The sequence below is a fragment of the Dipteris shenzhenensis genome, chromosome 33 (assembly GCF_047967505.1).
Source record: "Dipteris shenzhenensis isolate YYH24624 ecotype China chromosome 33, Dip_SZ_1.0, whole genome shotgun sequence".
In the NCBI taxonomy this organism is placed as follows: domain Eukaryota; kingdom Viridiplantae; phylum Streptophyta; class Polypodiopsida; order Gleicheniales; family Dipteridaceae; genus Dipteris; species Dipteris shenzhenensis.
In genome coordinates, this window is record NC_141628.1 from 21,804,813 (window position 1) to 21,821,996 (window position 17,184).

Sequence of the window (17,184 nt, forward strand, 5' to 3'; positions counted from 1 at the left end):
CATGTCTCGATTCAGAGAATATTGACATGCATGCAAAGTTGCATTCCTATCCCATAAGTACTTGTTCAGAGAACACACCTCGAAGCGCTTTAATTTACATTTGTGAATGACACTAAGAGGAAAATGTTGTATAATGCATGATTGAGCATACAAATCATATCCGATGGAGACAATACTTTGCACACGTTTCAACCTAGATGCTATTGACTTGAATGCAAATTGGTGCATCCATCCAATAAGTACTTGTTTGGATAACACACCTAGGAGTGTGCTTTTTACGGACGTGCATCACATTGAGGCAAAAATGGTGTTTAATGCTTGATTAATAATGCAAAGCCTATTTGATAGGCATAATATTTTGCATGTGCCTCAACCTAGGTGGTATTTACATGCTTGCAAAGTGGAGGACCCATTTGATAAGTACATGTTTGAATAACACACCTAGGACCATGTTTTTATATGGTTGTGCATGACACCATGGCAAAAACGATGTTTAATTCTTTAATTTTTAATTCATTTTACATCAAATGTATATTTAAAGTATATTTAATTTAGTTTAAAATATTTTTCTAAATTAAATATACTTTAATTATATGTGAAAAGAATCAATATTTGTTTATAACTCTTGTCTTGCAAGTAAAATATTAAAATAAATATGAAAAAGAAATTATTTCTTGCATTTTATTCGATTTGACTTTTGGTATGGCTTAGATTAGCATAGATTAGTTTATCCATAGAGGAGAGAACTCCAAAACAACCAATCAAAGCGATGCTATCCGGACTAGTTCTTAATCAGCGTCAGTCCTACGTTCACATGCGGTTTCACACTCATAACACAATGCTATGAGCAAAGTTTTAGATGACAGATGACACATTAGAGTCAGAGTTTCAGTGGGTAGAGTTTAGTAGACACAATCTAATTGTTAATGATGGATCATAGTTTTATTTTTTCTCATCTCATTGTAAAGCCTTATTGGCTAATATTTCTTAATTTATGTACATATATTGAGCCTTGTAAAGCCTTTGGGCTATTTTTGATCATCCATTCAAAGATTTTGTGAAATGGACACACAATTGTATCAGTAGACACATTACGACAAATTCTGCATGAACAAGGTGAAGACAAATTTTGAGAAATTTTTGAAAGAGGCAAAGAGAAATTTCTTGCTACATTGTAAATTTGAGTTGATTGATAGTTAGCATTATGCATATGCCTGTAATGAACTTGCTAGACAAGCAAGGGACTCAAGAGGGCTCATTACAGAGCAAATGTCAAAGGTTCTTCCCTTCAATTTTTATATGGCTACAATATGCATTTTTAAGCATCCAACAAAATATTTGATTGATTTCAAAAGACTAAATCATGATATTTTTGCAAAACGTAAGATAATCTCAACATCGAAAATCCTAATGAAAGCGAGGAATCTATGGACTACACTTGGTTCTCTAGCAACACATTTGAAAAGAACTGCCACAAAAGCGGATGCAAACACATTAGTAAAATTTTATACATGTTTAAGTGCAGTTGTACCAAGGGAAAGTTAAGAACGAGAAGAATCTCTCACAAGCTTCAAGGTAGTGAGAGATAGATATGCTGACTACACAAGTATAATTTTTCAACCTGATGAGGTGTTTAAGCAAGTTGTGATAGTTTGCAGTGCATATGAGAAGGGTGAGGTTACTTATGAAGGTCCTTTGTTACTATCACAAAAGCCAAAGGTTGAGAAAAAAGAGGTGATAGTAGCAAGAATGTGGAGGCCCATGAAATATTTGCCGGATAGCTATGTAACAATGGAAACGGAAACATTCCTCAAGAAAGAATGGTTTTTTGGTAGGAAGGACAAAGATCATTGCATGCAGGAGTGCATAAGTGGATGAAGAATCAAGAAGACGGGGCCAAAGTAGTCACCTCATTCATGAGGGCCCAAATCCCACCATAGGCGATTGCATATGTTGAGAAGCTTGTGAATGAGCATAAACTGAGAATAACAAGTGCAATCAACCACAGCTTTCAATTCTATGTCAACATCACTTCAGAATCTAAAAAGCTTGTAGCGTACAGGGGCATTTCAGATGAGTCCTTTTTAATTGATGAAACAAGCTGGAAGAAGCCCCAAGTATTCTTTATCGATGAGGTTTCTTCCAATGATATTCACCAACTCATCGATAGAATACTATATACCACCATTAGTAGAGCTCAAATTTGCAATATTGTGATTTTTGTCAATAAAGAAAACAAGGAAGAGATACATAATACTTTGGAGAGAGTTTATGCCTCTGATTTCAAGATCTACAATGGTGTGTATGCATCCAAGACAAGCAAGAGAGAATGTGGATTAAAGATCCAATGCCTCGAATCATTCCCCTTATGCAAGCCGAGTCCATATCCTGACCAGTCTCTACAACATTGTTGAGATATCGAGCTCCACTCGTGATATGCCAGGGTGACAGTTGTGCATTTATTTCAGTGACTTATTAGCTATAGATGCGGTTGGTACACCATCCATGAATAATAGCTAGATGACAGCTATCCTTATGTACTCTAGTTCGTGGCTCAGTTAGTGTGCCACCTTAGTTAGCTGAGTTTGGTTTGAGACCCACATATAGGGTTCTTCTATTTCTTTATACTAGAGTTCTTTTGGCTTTCACAACTAAGAAGAGGATAACTGTTTTCAGCCTCCATCTTTGTGTGTATTCCCCCAATGTGTATGTGAGAAAGCTGCAAGTGAGGCTCCTTCCTTCTCTTCCACTATCTTCACATGGTATCAGAGCCTGGTTCGTGGTAAGGAGCTCAAGAAAGCAAACCAATTTAATGGTGTCCTAGTAAGAGGACCAGTGTTGCTTTCCTTTTTCGAGTTTGGGAGCAAATCTCTACAGGTAGCATAGCCAGAAAGTGCAAGAGTGCATTGTCTTAGATTGAGACACCTTTCATGGTGTGGCGAGAGGGCAATATATGATTCGAGGCCATTTTAGGCCCGTTTTGGAGGCGGAAGTTCTCCGCAAGCACTGAGAAAAAGGCCTTGTTTTTGCTATGTGAAAACTGCTCCATAGATCGATGAAAAGTTGCCGCAAAAATTGCATCGTATGCCTATGCGCAGAGATATTGGGAGTTATAGAATCATCCTTACTGCCCACTGATGCAAAATCATCACTAGGAAGTGACTGTGTGGTTAAATACCACTTTCGTCAATATTGCAAATTTGCCCTTGTGAGGCAGAAGCTGTGTTTTTTGCAGTGACAAAATATTTTGCAGTGTTCTATTATAATGACGTCTGATTCTCTTTCACAGATTGTCACTGAAAAGCATGACAAGAACAACTTCCAAGCATGGAAGTTTAGAATGACGAATTTCCTTATGGGAAAAGGCTATTGGGAGTTCATTACAGGAAATGAAGAAGAACCAGTTCTTTCTAATGTTCCCAATCAACATGAGATGTAGGCATTTAAAGGATGGCATGAGAGAGCCAAAAAAGTTATGTACTATCTGTCTATCAGTATTTCAGATTGTATGATTGTGCATATTCAAGATGCAAGTACGCCAAAGGAGGCATGGGATACTTTGGCAAAAACGTACAGCAAAAATATGCAAGCCAAGAAAATGCAACTCAAGCAGGAGTTGCACAAGGTGCAGAGAGAAAATATGAGCATCAATGACTACCACATGAAGGTGAAGAAAATTGCAGATGCACTTGCTTCCATTGGGTCGCCAGTGGAAGATGATGATTTAGTTTCTATGAACTTGAATGGTTTAGGAAAGGATTATGCACAGTTTCGGACATCCATTACCGTCCATGAAAAATTTCCTGACTTAGAGGAGTTGTTTGCTCTTCTAATTTCTGAAGAGCAAAGAAATGGTGGTGCATCTTCTTTAGGAGGAACTTCAAAAGAAACTGTCTTCTACTCAAATGTTGGAAGAGGTAGAGGTAGAGGTAGAGTAGGCTGATCTGGAGGCCATGGTAGAAATCAAAATATGCAGCAAACTCAAGAAAACCAGTCCTATGGAGGAGGACGTGGTAACTCTAGAGGTAGGGCGAGCCAAAGAGGTCGTGGTGGATGGCAGAGAGGCCAAAATGCAAACAGCAATGTTGAATACTACTACTATGGTAAAATGGGTCATATGGCTAAAGACTACTACAAAAATCAGAATGACATTATGAATGGAAAATTGCAGCAAGGCAATTATGCATCTTCTAGTAGATAGGGTGATGACAGAAATGAGCATCTATTTATGGTGCAGCACATGACTAATTCTATGACAAGTGTAGAAGAAAGAAATGATGTGTGGTATGTTGACTCAGGTTCATCAAACCACATGACAAGTCATGCAAAATGTGGATGCAGGATGCAAGAAAAATGGATAGACTAGGATTTGTGGAGACTGGTGATGATACTGCACATCCTATTGTGCAGATTGGTAAAATTCCTTTGTCTATGTAGGATGGGAAAAAAAAATACTTGTCTGATGTATTTCCTGTCTTGAATATCACCAAGAACCTGGTTTCTGTTGATCAAATGGTTGAGTAGGGATTGCAAGTAAAATCTAATCCTCATGGATGCTTTGTTGAGGATATGAAAAATAACGGTCGCTTGATAGCAAAAGGAAAGAAGAAGGGCAGGATGTTTACGTTGGATGCGGACATGCCTGAATTGAGTGCAACAATGTTGGCACGTGGGACCGGTGTAGTTGTAGATATTGATATCTAGAATAAACGCATTGGTCATGTTAATGTACACCGACTTCAATCAATGCAGGCCCAAAACATTGTTGAAGGTTGCCTAAATTCAAGGTTGCAGAAATGCATAAGTTATGTGAAGCCTGTCAATTTGGAAAACAGGCAAGAAAACCATTTCCTAGACATGTTCAAGAGAGTAAGAAGCCATTGGAATTAATCCACTCTGATGTGTGGACTACTAAAGCTGCATCTATTGGAGGCTGTCATTATTTTGTCACTTTTATTGATGACTACAGCAAAAAATTTTGGGTGCATTTTATGAAAAAAAAAAGTGAAGTGTTTGGGCATTTCAAAGCTTTTAAAGCTATGGTTGAAAAAGAAATAGGCCTACAAATAAAATGCCTAAGGTCAGATGAAGGGGGAGAGTACCTCTCAAATGAGTTTGCAAGGCTCCTGCAGGAGCATGGCATAAAGCAGCAATATTCATGCAGTCATACCCCACAGCAAAATGGACTTGCAGAAAGGAAAAACAGGCATATTGGAGAGGTATCTCGGGCCATGCTAAATGAAAAAGACCTACCACATTATTATTGGGATGAAGCAGTTGCTACAGTAGTTTACATAATGAACAGGACTCCCACTGTAGCAATATATGGCATGACACTGGAGGAAATGTATATTGGTAGGAAACCAAATATTTCTCATTTGAAAAATTTTGGTTGCATTGCCTATGTTCATGTGCCAGATGAGTTGAGGTCCAAGTTGGATCCAAAAGCTAAGAAGTGCATCTTTATTCGTTATTCTCTGTAGTAGAAAGGGTATAGATGCTATAACCCTTCTACTCGTGAGTTGATAGTGAGCAGATATGTTATTTTTGATGAGATGAGCAACTAGTATAAACCAGTAAATGTGATTGATGATGTAGATGCACAAAATGGTAATGCTGCATAGAATTCACAGCAGCAGTCACAAAATATTAGTGGACTTGTAGTGTCCTCTAGTAGTGGTTCACATACTTTGCCATGGACAGGCAAATTGAGATCAGGAGAATCTCCTCAAAGCAATGTAGATAGTGGTATGCAGGTATCACGAAAAGGAAAAGAGAAGGTAGATCAGCCCATGTTTGATGTGAATGCAGGTCACTCTTATGTGGATGGTGAATCCAGTGGCTCAAAATAGAGCATTGATGATGAGTTAGGTATTCCTTCTATTGTTACAGTTGGAGTAAGGAAGACCAGGGATGTTTTGAGAGCACCTAATAGTGAGCCTATTTTGCATAGGTCTACCAAAGCTAGGTATCCTATGGATAGGCTGAAATATGATGGATTTATAGCCATTCACTATGGCTATATGGTCAAAGTGATACAGGAACTAGAACCCACTTCTTTTGAGCAAGCCATGGGAAAAGAAAAATGGGAGAAAGCCATGGATGAAGAAATGGATGCCTTGGAAGCAAATGCTACATGGGAATTGGTGCCTTTGCCTAAAGACAAGAATGCAATTGGCTGTAAGTGGGTTTATAAGGTGAAGCACAATGCAGATGGTTCTGTGAACAGATACAAGGCAAGATTAGTTGTCAAGGGGTATGCACAGACATATGGCATTGATTATGAAGAAACATTCAGTCCGATTGAAAGGATGGCAACCGTAAGAGCAGTCATTGCTATGGCTGCATCAAAGGGATGGTCTTTACATCACATGGATGTAAATAATGCCTTCTTGCATGGTGACTTGCAAGAAGAGGTCTTTATGGAGCAACCACCAGGTTATGTTCATGTTGTTCATCCTTGTTTGCAGGTTAAAGAAAGCCTTGTATGGCTTGAAGTAAGCACCTAGAGCATGGTCTGATAAGATAGGATAGTATCTTGTCACTATTGGCTTTTAGATTTCCAAGGCAAATTTCTCACTTTATGTGAGAAAAACAGAGAAAGGTATTATGCTGCTTGTCATTTATGTTGATGATTTGATCATCACAGGTGATAGTGATGAAGATATCCTTCATGTGAAAATGCTATTGAAGCAAAAGTTTGAGATGAAGGATTTGGGAGAGCTGCATTATTTCTTGGGCATTGAGGTGATTAGATTACCAAGTGGGATACGGCTCTTGCAGAGGCAATATGGATTGGACATGCTGTCCAAATATGGGATGATAGGCTATAAGCCCATTTCAGTTCCTTTGGAGCAGAATGTGAAACTGAGCGCAGATTCAGTTGAGCTTCTGGAAGACCCTACTATGTACAGATGCCTAGTAGGAAGTTTGATTTATATGATTATTACCAGGCCAGATTTGAGCTATGCTGTTGGATTGGTAAGTCAGTTTATGCAGGCTCCAAGGAAACCGCATTTGGATGCGGCTAGACGCATACTCAGGTATGTGAAGTCCACATTGCAGTATGGACTATTTTATGAGTTTGGGGTTCAGATATAGTTGCATGGATACACTGATGCTGATTGGGCTGGTAGTATTTCTGATAAACGATCTACCAATGGATATGTGGTCTCTTTTGGGAGTACTGCAGTCACTTGGAGTAGCAAGAAACAGCCTATAGTTGCCTTGTCGAGCACAGAGGCTGAGTACAAGGGTGCAACAATGGCGGCATGTGAGGTAGCTTGGTTGCATAAGCTACTTTATGATATGCATCAGTCTACAGATGGGCCAGTTGTCATTTATTGTGACAACATGAGCAGTATACACTTGGCAAATAACCCAGTCTATCATGCTAGAACAAAGCACATTGAGGTACATTATCACTATGTGTGGGAGAAGGTTTTACTAGGTCTTATTGATCTAGTTTATGTTAGCACAGAGGATCAGGTAGCTGACATATTCACGAAGGCATTGGGCGCAGAGAAGTTGCGCAAGTTCAGAGACCTGCTTGGTGTGCAGGAATTGGGATTGAGCTCGAGGGGTAGTGTTGACATATCGAGCTCCACTCGTGATATGCCAGGGTGATCGTTGTGCATTTATGTCACCGACTTGTTAGTTGCAGATGTGGTTGGTACACTGCCCATGAATAATAGCTGGATGACAGCTATCCTTATGTACTCTAGTTCGTGGCTCAGTTAGTATGCCACCTTAGTTAGCTGAGTTTGGTTTGAGACCCACATATAGGGTTCTTCTATTTCTTTGTACTAGAGTTCTTTTGGCTTTCACAACTAAGAAGGGGAAAGCTGTTTTCAGCCTGCACCTTTGTGTGTATTCCCCCATTGTGTATGTGAGAAAGCCACAAGTGAGACTCGTTCCTTCTCTCCCACTATCTTCACAATCATAACATAAGGAGGACTTCCCAGAGTTTGTTGCATCTCATGCTAAGAGAGAAAGAAATCCGCAAGTCCTCTCATCTTCAAGTGCACTCCAAAATCTATGAATGTCCTCCAAAAAGTGAAAGTCTTTTGATTACTATGCTAGACTCATGCTAGAATACTTGCAACCACCTAATTGGGAGGTCACCCTATTACAAATGGGATATCTTTTTGAAGATCTTCTTAGAAAATAATATTCCGCTAATATTATTGAAAGAAAGGCTTGCATGGCACACTTCCACTTGCAAGCTGATCTAACTATTGGGGCTACGAGAAAGAGGTGGAACATAAGAGGATTGGAGTTGATGATATGGAAGATTTTGATGGCTCCCTATATAAAGATGAAGGTGATGTAGATAATGACATGGATGATCATCTTGGTTCACAAGATTACTCAAAGAAATCACGGACACATATCCTGGTATGACCCTTTACTTTTCTTTTACCAGCATTACATTTAACTATAACCTATCAATCTCAAAAGCTTTTGTATTTTTTACAGAAGGCAAAGGGGAAGGAAGAAGAAACATTGAGCTCACATGGATTTAAAGTCAGGAAGGCCACAATATTTCCTTCAAGTTTAATTGATATGGTGATTGCTGGAACTCAGAGGATATGATGATGGCACACTCACACTTAAGAATTCTGAAGATTTATCCAAGCTACAAGAAATAGGAAGCAACTTTGATATTCAGGTTGTGATTGGACAGTGACCTCAATATCTATCATTTGGTCCAGAAGAGTTTCAAATCCTAAGATATCACGGAAAAGAGGTTAATGATAAAGTCATAATGGCCGCCCTCAGGTTTGATACAAACTTTATCTTTGCTTAGTATTTATATATTGATTAAATATAATGTGCTAATGTTTGGTTATTTTCTTTATCTTGGCTTAGTATTTGTATATTGATTAAATATGATGAGCTAATGTTTGGTTATCTTTTGATGCAGTACAATGATATCTTGGTTTCCTGTAAATTTTGCAAAGTGTGTATCTATCGTAGTTTCGCTTCTTTCTACATGGCTCAACAATAATAAAAAGTCATTAGAAGATATTTTTGTGTCACCTTCCCATGCTAAGACCCCCCAGCAAACTTGTCCACGAGTGGAAGTAGAGACTCATTCTACACTACGAGCATCACACCCTCCCAAGGAGTCTATGCCCAAAGAGAATCACCATCTACCCCACACTCAAAAGCACAAATTCAATGTATGCCTAGGGAATCATAACCTCCACTGGATTCTATGCCTAAACCATCAAAACGGAGTCCACACTTGGAAGTAGACAAATTCTATGCACGAAGGAAGAGTCCATATACGACTAAAGCATCAAAGCCTCAAGAGATAGAGTCTACTTTCAAAGCATCACAACGGAGTCCATAGGATGCTTCAAAATCCACTTCATTGTGAAGCTTTATGATAGGGTTTAGCATGTACATGAGTTATTTTTTGACATAGAAAAACTTTATTGGCAAGTGATGCATGTAAAAGTGCAAAGTCACAAAACTTTATATTTGTGATTTTGTTGCTCAAAATGTTATTTTGGTTGATTGTATTAAATGTGAATACATAATGGGCATTCATCATGGATACATATTAAATGTGTGACTTGTTTTACTTCTCGCATAATGTTATTTTGGTTGATTTTATTAAATATGTGAATACATAAGGGGCATTCTCTCATGGATACATAAGGGACATTTATCATGGATACACTTGATGAGAATTTGCAACTAAAAACAATAAGATAACTCAAATCATACTATAGGGTCAAAGTTTATAACATTATAGAGTCATAAGAGCCACTCTGCATGAGAATTTGCTATTAAAACATAAATTGTATTAGCAATTCTAATATGATCTACTCAGCCCTACCAAACTTGTTGCAAAGAATCCAAAATAAGATTAAGTTCGATTATTACAGGCCACACAGGCTGAGATCACACTAGAAGATTGCATCATTAGTATCTCTTATCTTGTCCAACAACCCAATCTTCCATAGACTCCATGTCCATATCCTCAACATAATTACAATAAAGGAAGAAATTCAAGTAGTCAAAGATTGTTTCTTTAGAGTCTCTTTGGGAGGCCCTTATTGTTCTTTCAGCATCTGCATCAAATTGGCCATACCAAGTGCTTCAATAACGTAGGTTGCTTAAGAAGTCCAAGAGATCTTGTCGTGCTTTTATAATACATTGTCAAAGTCTTTCACTCTCTGCTATCTTCTGAGTCTTCTCCCTCTCTGTCTGCCTCTATGCATCAAATTCCTCTCTCTCCATCCGTGTCAGTGGAGAGCCTTGTCGAATTCTTGCATCTCTCCTTAGCTTGCTCCTTGGTTAGCAATCCATTCTTTGAGATCGATTCTAGATTCCACGTCTCCGATGATGCCAAGGACATGGATTCCTTGATGGGTGGAGAGATGATAAATAAAGAGTGATGAATGAAGAATGTTCTTGTAGAAGGACTAGGATGGACAAAAGAAGGGAGTCTGATAGTTATATTATTCTTGTATTCAATCACTTTGTTTCATAGATTTAAACCGATTCAAAATCTATCATCTCATCTGTCTCTCACATTTATGGTCTCTCATTTTTTGCTTCACTCAATGGACAACTCACCTCTCTAAATTTATCAAATTGGTTTTACTTTTTTCAAAGTCTAACTTATTATATACAATAAATATCGCATGAAGAGAATCTAATAATTATATCATTCTTGTGTTCCATCACTTTATTCTATAGATTTCAATGTACTCAAAATCTATCATCTCACATGTCTTGCATTACAGTCTTGCATCTGCAAGTCTAACTTATTATATAAAATAAATATCTCATGATGATATTCTAATAATTATATCATTCTTGTGCTCCATCACTGTATTTTATAGACTTCAATGTACTCAAAATCTACCGTCTCACATGTCTCGCATTACAGTCTTGCATCTGTTACTCCACACAATCTAGTAATCACAGCCTCTTCCAATTCTTTATTCTAAATATTTCATCTTACATTATGAGTCCATAGTTCTATAAATCCCTCTCCAGTCATTTGTCTTCTACATCTCGCCTACAGCTAACACTTCTTCCACTTTGCTCTCGTTACCTTACTCCTATCCTCAAGCTTCTTCCATCTTGCCTGTATCCTTACCTCCTCTCCTCAAGATTACTCCTTCCATCTTGCCCGTAGTCCACTTTGCTCTCGTTACCTTCCTCCTCTCGTTTCCATGGATCTTTTTGAAGTCATCGATTTCATCGAGCAAGCCATTAGCACTAGCAAAGAATGGATTACCAAGAACCAGGGGAAGAGGGAGGAGAGAGAGAAATCCAGCTCCATTAACCAAGTATGATAAGGACGAGTTTGCTTGTCTAAAGGGCTTCAAGAAGGAGGAGAGAGGAAAAATAAGTATGGCTACTAGTGAAATAGATAAATTGCATTCATATAGGAGAGAGCTAATAGACTTTCAAAGTGAGATATCTTCATGTGTGGATCGTTATGGAAGATTTCCACCCCAAGAAGCGCAAGCCATTTGGAATAAACAAAGTGCCATACAGGAGAAAATTCATAATTCCTTACTTCTCTTCTATAGTTTTAACTACATCGATGATGATGAGATGAACTCAGCCCTTGAATGGATTGAATGTAGGATTTCAAGAGAAAATAGATTTGCCTTCTAGTGAGAGGCTTATTGTAACTTTTGGTGTTTGTTGACACCTTTATAAATATTGTGAGAGTTTGCTACGTCCAGTTGTAACTTTTAAAGGTGTTTCCTAAACACCATTATAAATATTAAGAGAGTTTACAACTTCTAAATCTTATTTTTTGGTGTAACTTATTTGATGCTTATTGAAACTTTTGGTGTTTTTCAACACCTTTATAAATATTGTGAGAGTTTCCTTAATACTATAACTTTTGAAGGTGTTTGTTAACACCATTTTAAATATTAAGAGAGTTTACAACTGCTGAATCTTATTTTTTTGTGCAACTTATCTAGGCTACGTTAAATTTTATAATTTTATTTTCATCTCCTTTAAAAATATAAAAAAAAATTGCTTGTTTTTATGTTTTCATCTGTGCTTTGAAGATTGGGTTTTTTCTTAAATTTTATCCAAAAACTAGTCTATTAAAAGTATATGTAAAAATGAATTTGTACATTGACAAGTCCAAAATTAATGAAATAAGTGTTAATTAGTCAATTGAGTTGGACCAACCCATGGTTGCATGATGCTCCAACCACAGGGCTGGTTTAGGACAATCGCATTTAGTCCAAGCCTCTTAGTCCAAGCCTAGTTTAAGAAATAAAACAAGTAAACTGTCCCAAAGCTCAATCATAAACAACCATGGGGTTGGTTTAGGCACCACCACTGACATGCATTGTATCCAGCATGTGTATGATGTGCTCCTCAAATACCTTGCATCTATCTGTTTTTTACATATGTCCTTTCTATTTGGAGAAACTATCATTTTTTTGTGCCAAAACATCATCTCTCCAGTAATGACTTCCACACTTAAGATGTCTCTCATTTTCTTGCACTCTGTTGAATCCCAAAGCCTTCTTGGATTGGGATTATCGTGCATTGATTCTCCTCTATGTTCAACCACTGGATGGACAAAAAGAGTAGAGCCTAACTCGCCTTCACAGCCACCCTCATCCACGTTTAAAACACCCGAACAACACAATCACAAAGCAAAAGGCATCCATTCAACATCATTGTCTCTACACACCTCCGGACACACCTCACACTCTAATCACATTTCCGCTGGAAGCTAAGAAACTCAGAAAGAACCCAGTGGATTACACAATTCAACATGATGCTCCTACTTACTGTGCTCAGGCTCACAAAGCATTCAGATTCATATTGTATCCAATCCCACAACTAACCGGACAACCACTCACAAAGTGACCACGGTCACAAGTCTTATCATGTCTTCCCAAGATCAACATCAAGTACCAAAAATGATGCAGCCCGCCATTTTACTAAGCAATAGCTCATAGTCAACCATGTACAAGCCCACACAAAAGACACCTCAAGCAAAGACTTCGGCCTCTTTAATCTCATGCAAGCCCAACCACATTCTTGTTGCAGCTCATGCTTTCTCAAACCAAGGTACTCCAGCTTCTTTACACGATTGTCCACCCCAAACCTTGACGGAAATATCACTGTTTCAACTACTCTCTTGCTCACGAAGCACTCATCTCTATCCTAAAGCTTTCGACCAGACCATCCCTCAAGCAAGATCTCTCTCACTCATCGCTTCTTTCCATTAGCTTATTGCGATCCTCCACAAGCTCAACTCCAAGCTCACGGTCCTCCTCATCTGTAGTCCTCCCTTCGTCCACAGAGCTCACGAAGCTCTCCCTTCTCCTCAGCTCCTTCTCATGAGCTTCCTCCTCCCAGACTGCTCTAGCCTCTTCCTTGGTCGTCCAGCTCCCTGAGCTCCCCTAGCCGTCGCCTTCATCGAGAAGAGCCTCTTCTACTCCACCGAGCACACCGACCTCCGGCTTTCCTCTCCTTCTGTGTTCCCTCGCTTCCTCGAATTCCTCATCTCTGCTCACGGTCCATATCTCCTTGCCTGTGGTCCAAGATCTTCTAGCGCGCAGTCGTGGCACCCCCCTCCGCTAGCCAAGGAGCTTAAAACTCCTATGCCCACCATCGTCTTCTTCCTTCCAGCAGCTCTCTATCGCTCAAGATACTCCAGCGCGTAGAACAAACGACCTCCATCGCTCCCTCTGAGCTCGCAAAGTCCTCCTAGCATAGTATCGATGCCGCCCTCCCTTTTCCTCAGCTCCTTCTCATGAGCTTCCTCCTCCCAGACTGCTCTAGCCTCTTCCCTGGTCGTCCAGCTCCCTGAGCTCCCCTAGCCATCGCCTTCATCGAGAAGAGCCTCTTCTACTCCACCGAGCACCCTATGTCGTCCACGAACCCCTTCTAGTAGTCCTTCACGTAGCATGCCAGCTCGTCTTCGAGAAGCTTGCTCTTCCTCATCACGTAGCCACCTGCATGCATGCCTTTTTGATTATGGCCACGTCACCTTTTGCTTTTTCACCACTCTTAATCCTTCCTTCAAATTCACACACCAAGGCACTTAAGGCACATATGGTTCTAGTTAGGCATTCAATCACTTGCATGCCTCCAACACTTAACATTTAGTTCATGCCCTCATACACAGAGGACTTTGGACAACTATGAAGGAGTGCATGTCATCCCACAACAAAACCCCATCACATTGCTCTGGATTGCCTGCTGCAACCACACTGCACTTCATTACCCAGAGTCCCTGTAGAAGTGTCTTCCATCTCAAGACAATATATCATCAGTGTGGAGTCCACTACTCATTTCCCCTACTAACTAGCTATATACATAGCTATGCACTCACCCAGCAACATGCAACAAGTGAAAAACATTTTTTCATTTTTATCCACACATCTCTAGCAACCCCTACTCTTCTGTTGTGACATTCATGTCCAACATCTAAAGAAAAACATCAGCAAACCACGTGGATCTAAAACAAAGCAAACTTGTACTCTATGCCTCTGCATTCCTCCGGGATAAAAAGGATAACTTTGAACCCTCCACTGCCAGATATGCATAATCCACCATCCACCTGGATCAAATGGAATCAACAACACACCAATTTGATGTAGCCACCAGCTCCTTCCATGTATCCACATCCTCACTAAGTCTCCAGGATCCCATATCTTATCTTGCCAAGATATTACACAACTCCACTGGCTATTGGCCATCACACTTGTATCATGAGTCTTGCTCATCTTCACATGAGCTACATCTTTTGAGGTCACAACCTCACACATAAATCTCACGGGCACTACCAGCGCATAACCTGTGATTAGGAACTTCTCAACATCCCCTATTGCTTCAACCTTGAAAGCTGCAAAACTTAACCCATCACATGAATTATCAAGATCACCCAGGAGCAAAATGACATCCTTCCCATCTGTAGAATGCTCAAACATATCAGCACACTCTTTCTTGTCATTGCCAACCACACATACAAAATCCACAAGGGTATCATCAAGTAAAGCATCCAGCTGATCATCAACCACACTATCACTGCCATCCAGCTCAACATGCATACTGGTGTTTTCATTCTCTTTTGAAGAGATCAATGCTAACATATCATCCAGTGCATCATCAAGAACACAATTCAGCTCATCCTCTGAATCATCATCATCCTGTAAACACTGAATCTTAACCTCATCATCCACATCAAAGTTTGCATGCACACAGTCAACACTTGCTGGTCCCACCCAAACCAAGTGTTTTAACTGCAGGTCTTTCACTTTATCAGTAATAGCCTCATCAGCTTCATCACTCTCAGACATGATTGAGCTCTCATCTTCACTACTAGTTTCACACCTCTCTTCCTCATTTGCTGAACTTGAAATCTCAGCTTCTTCGGTATGCACAATCACAGTGGCACCCTCAAACGGATTGCATCCAGCCATCATATGCACATCATCACTACACAACACTGGAGCATGATCATCATCTACACACACAGACTTATCCTTAGCTGCCTTTAATGGGCTCTCAACCTCTCTGCCATCTATGGTAGCAACCCCTTCTCTCGGGCTCTCTTCTACCACCTCGCACAGTTCTAACTGAGCAATACCTTCCTCCATAGCAACTGACAAGCCTCCACTCATAAGTGTAATGATATCCAGCTCCCTTACATCATCAGGTTCCTTCAACAGTGAAGACAATTGACTCTCTTCCTCTGATGAGATGCTCTCTTCCTTTGTCTCACTTGAAAAATCTATCTCTTCATCTGTGATTGTCTTCTCAAGTTCCTCTTCCAATTCCAGTCGACAGCTCATCACATAATCTGGTACTCTCCTCGCATCAGCTGAACTTCCTTCTCCTCCATCCATAGCCTCTCTCATGTTATTTTGACCTCTGCTTCTTCCTGCAGTCTCCATCCAACTTAGGCTGAGTGTTTTCATCAGCTCCACAGCTTCATGCAATTCCTTTCTCAGGGAATCATCCTGCATAGGAATTGACACCGGCTCTCTCTCTACATATGCCTTGATCATTTCTGGACCTCTAATCAGACTCCTTGGCTCTTCTTGCATGCCAAGCTGCCTCAATCTCTTGACTTTCCATTCCTTCTCTTTGGCCACTCTGACTGCATCCTCAAAACTATCAATATTCTTCAGCTCCACCTTCAAATGGATTGAAGGCTCCAGACCAGCCACAAACGGTCTCTCTTTATCATTTGTGGGGGTACTTCAGGAATTAAAGCCTCACACCATAGACTCCACAGTCTACCAAACTCTATCAAATACTGATCCACATCCTGACTATCCTTTTGCTGAATTTTGCACAACTCCTTCCATACTTCATTAGGGCTCCTGGATTGTGCAAACCATGCAAGAAAAGCTGCTCTCACCACTGTATACTCCGGATTTTGCTGCTGAGGATGAGCAGTCCATAAGGCAGCCACTTGAGTCTGTAACCATGCTTTTGCATCTCCCTGCAAACAATAATTCATGATCTGAAACAAAATCTGAGGGGTTGCCCTATCCTTCATAAGTGCTGTAAATTCCATCTTTTCCAGGAATCTTACTACATTTTCATACGGCATCCCCCAGTACTCTGGAAAATCCTGTGCCATTCTCACAATCTTTCAACTGTCACACACCCTGTCTAACTCAACCACAGCAAAGCTAGAAGGCAACAAAACAAATACCCTACTGAAGAAGCTCACTCTGCATCCGAAGAGCATTCTTTTTCCTACGGGCAAGCACTTTCAAAGCTCTCTACACTCTGGCTCGTAGTTGGATCACACGTAGCTGGACTTCAATACATCTGTCCTTCCTATGACCACATTCTCCACACCACTCACACTATATCACTCTCATGTGTGGATTTCTCCCCATTGCTTGCAACACGTCTCAGAACACCTGCTCCTCCAATCTTGTAAACTGAAGTGAACTTCCTCCATGGAGGCACCAAAACGTGGATGGACAAAAAGATTAGAGCCTAACCCGCCTTCACAGCCACCCTCATCCACATTTAAAACACTTGAACAACACAATCACAAAGCAAAAGGCATCCATTCAACATCATTGTCTCTACACACCTCCGGACACACCTCACACTCTAATCACATTTCCGCTGGAAGCTAAGAAACTCAGAAAGAACCCAGTGGATTACACAATTCAACATGATGCTCCTACTTACTGTGCT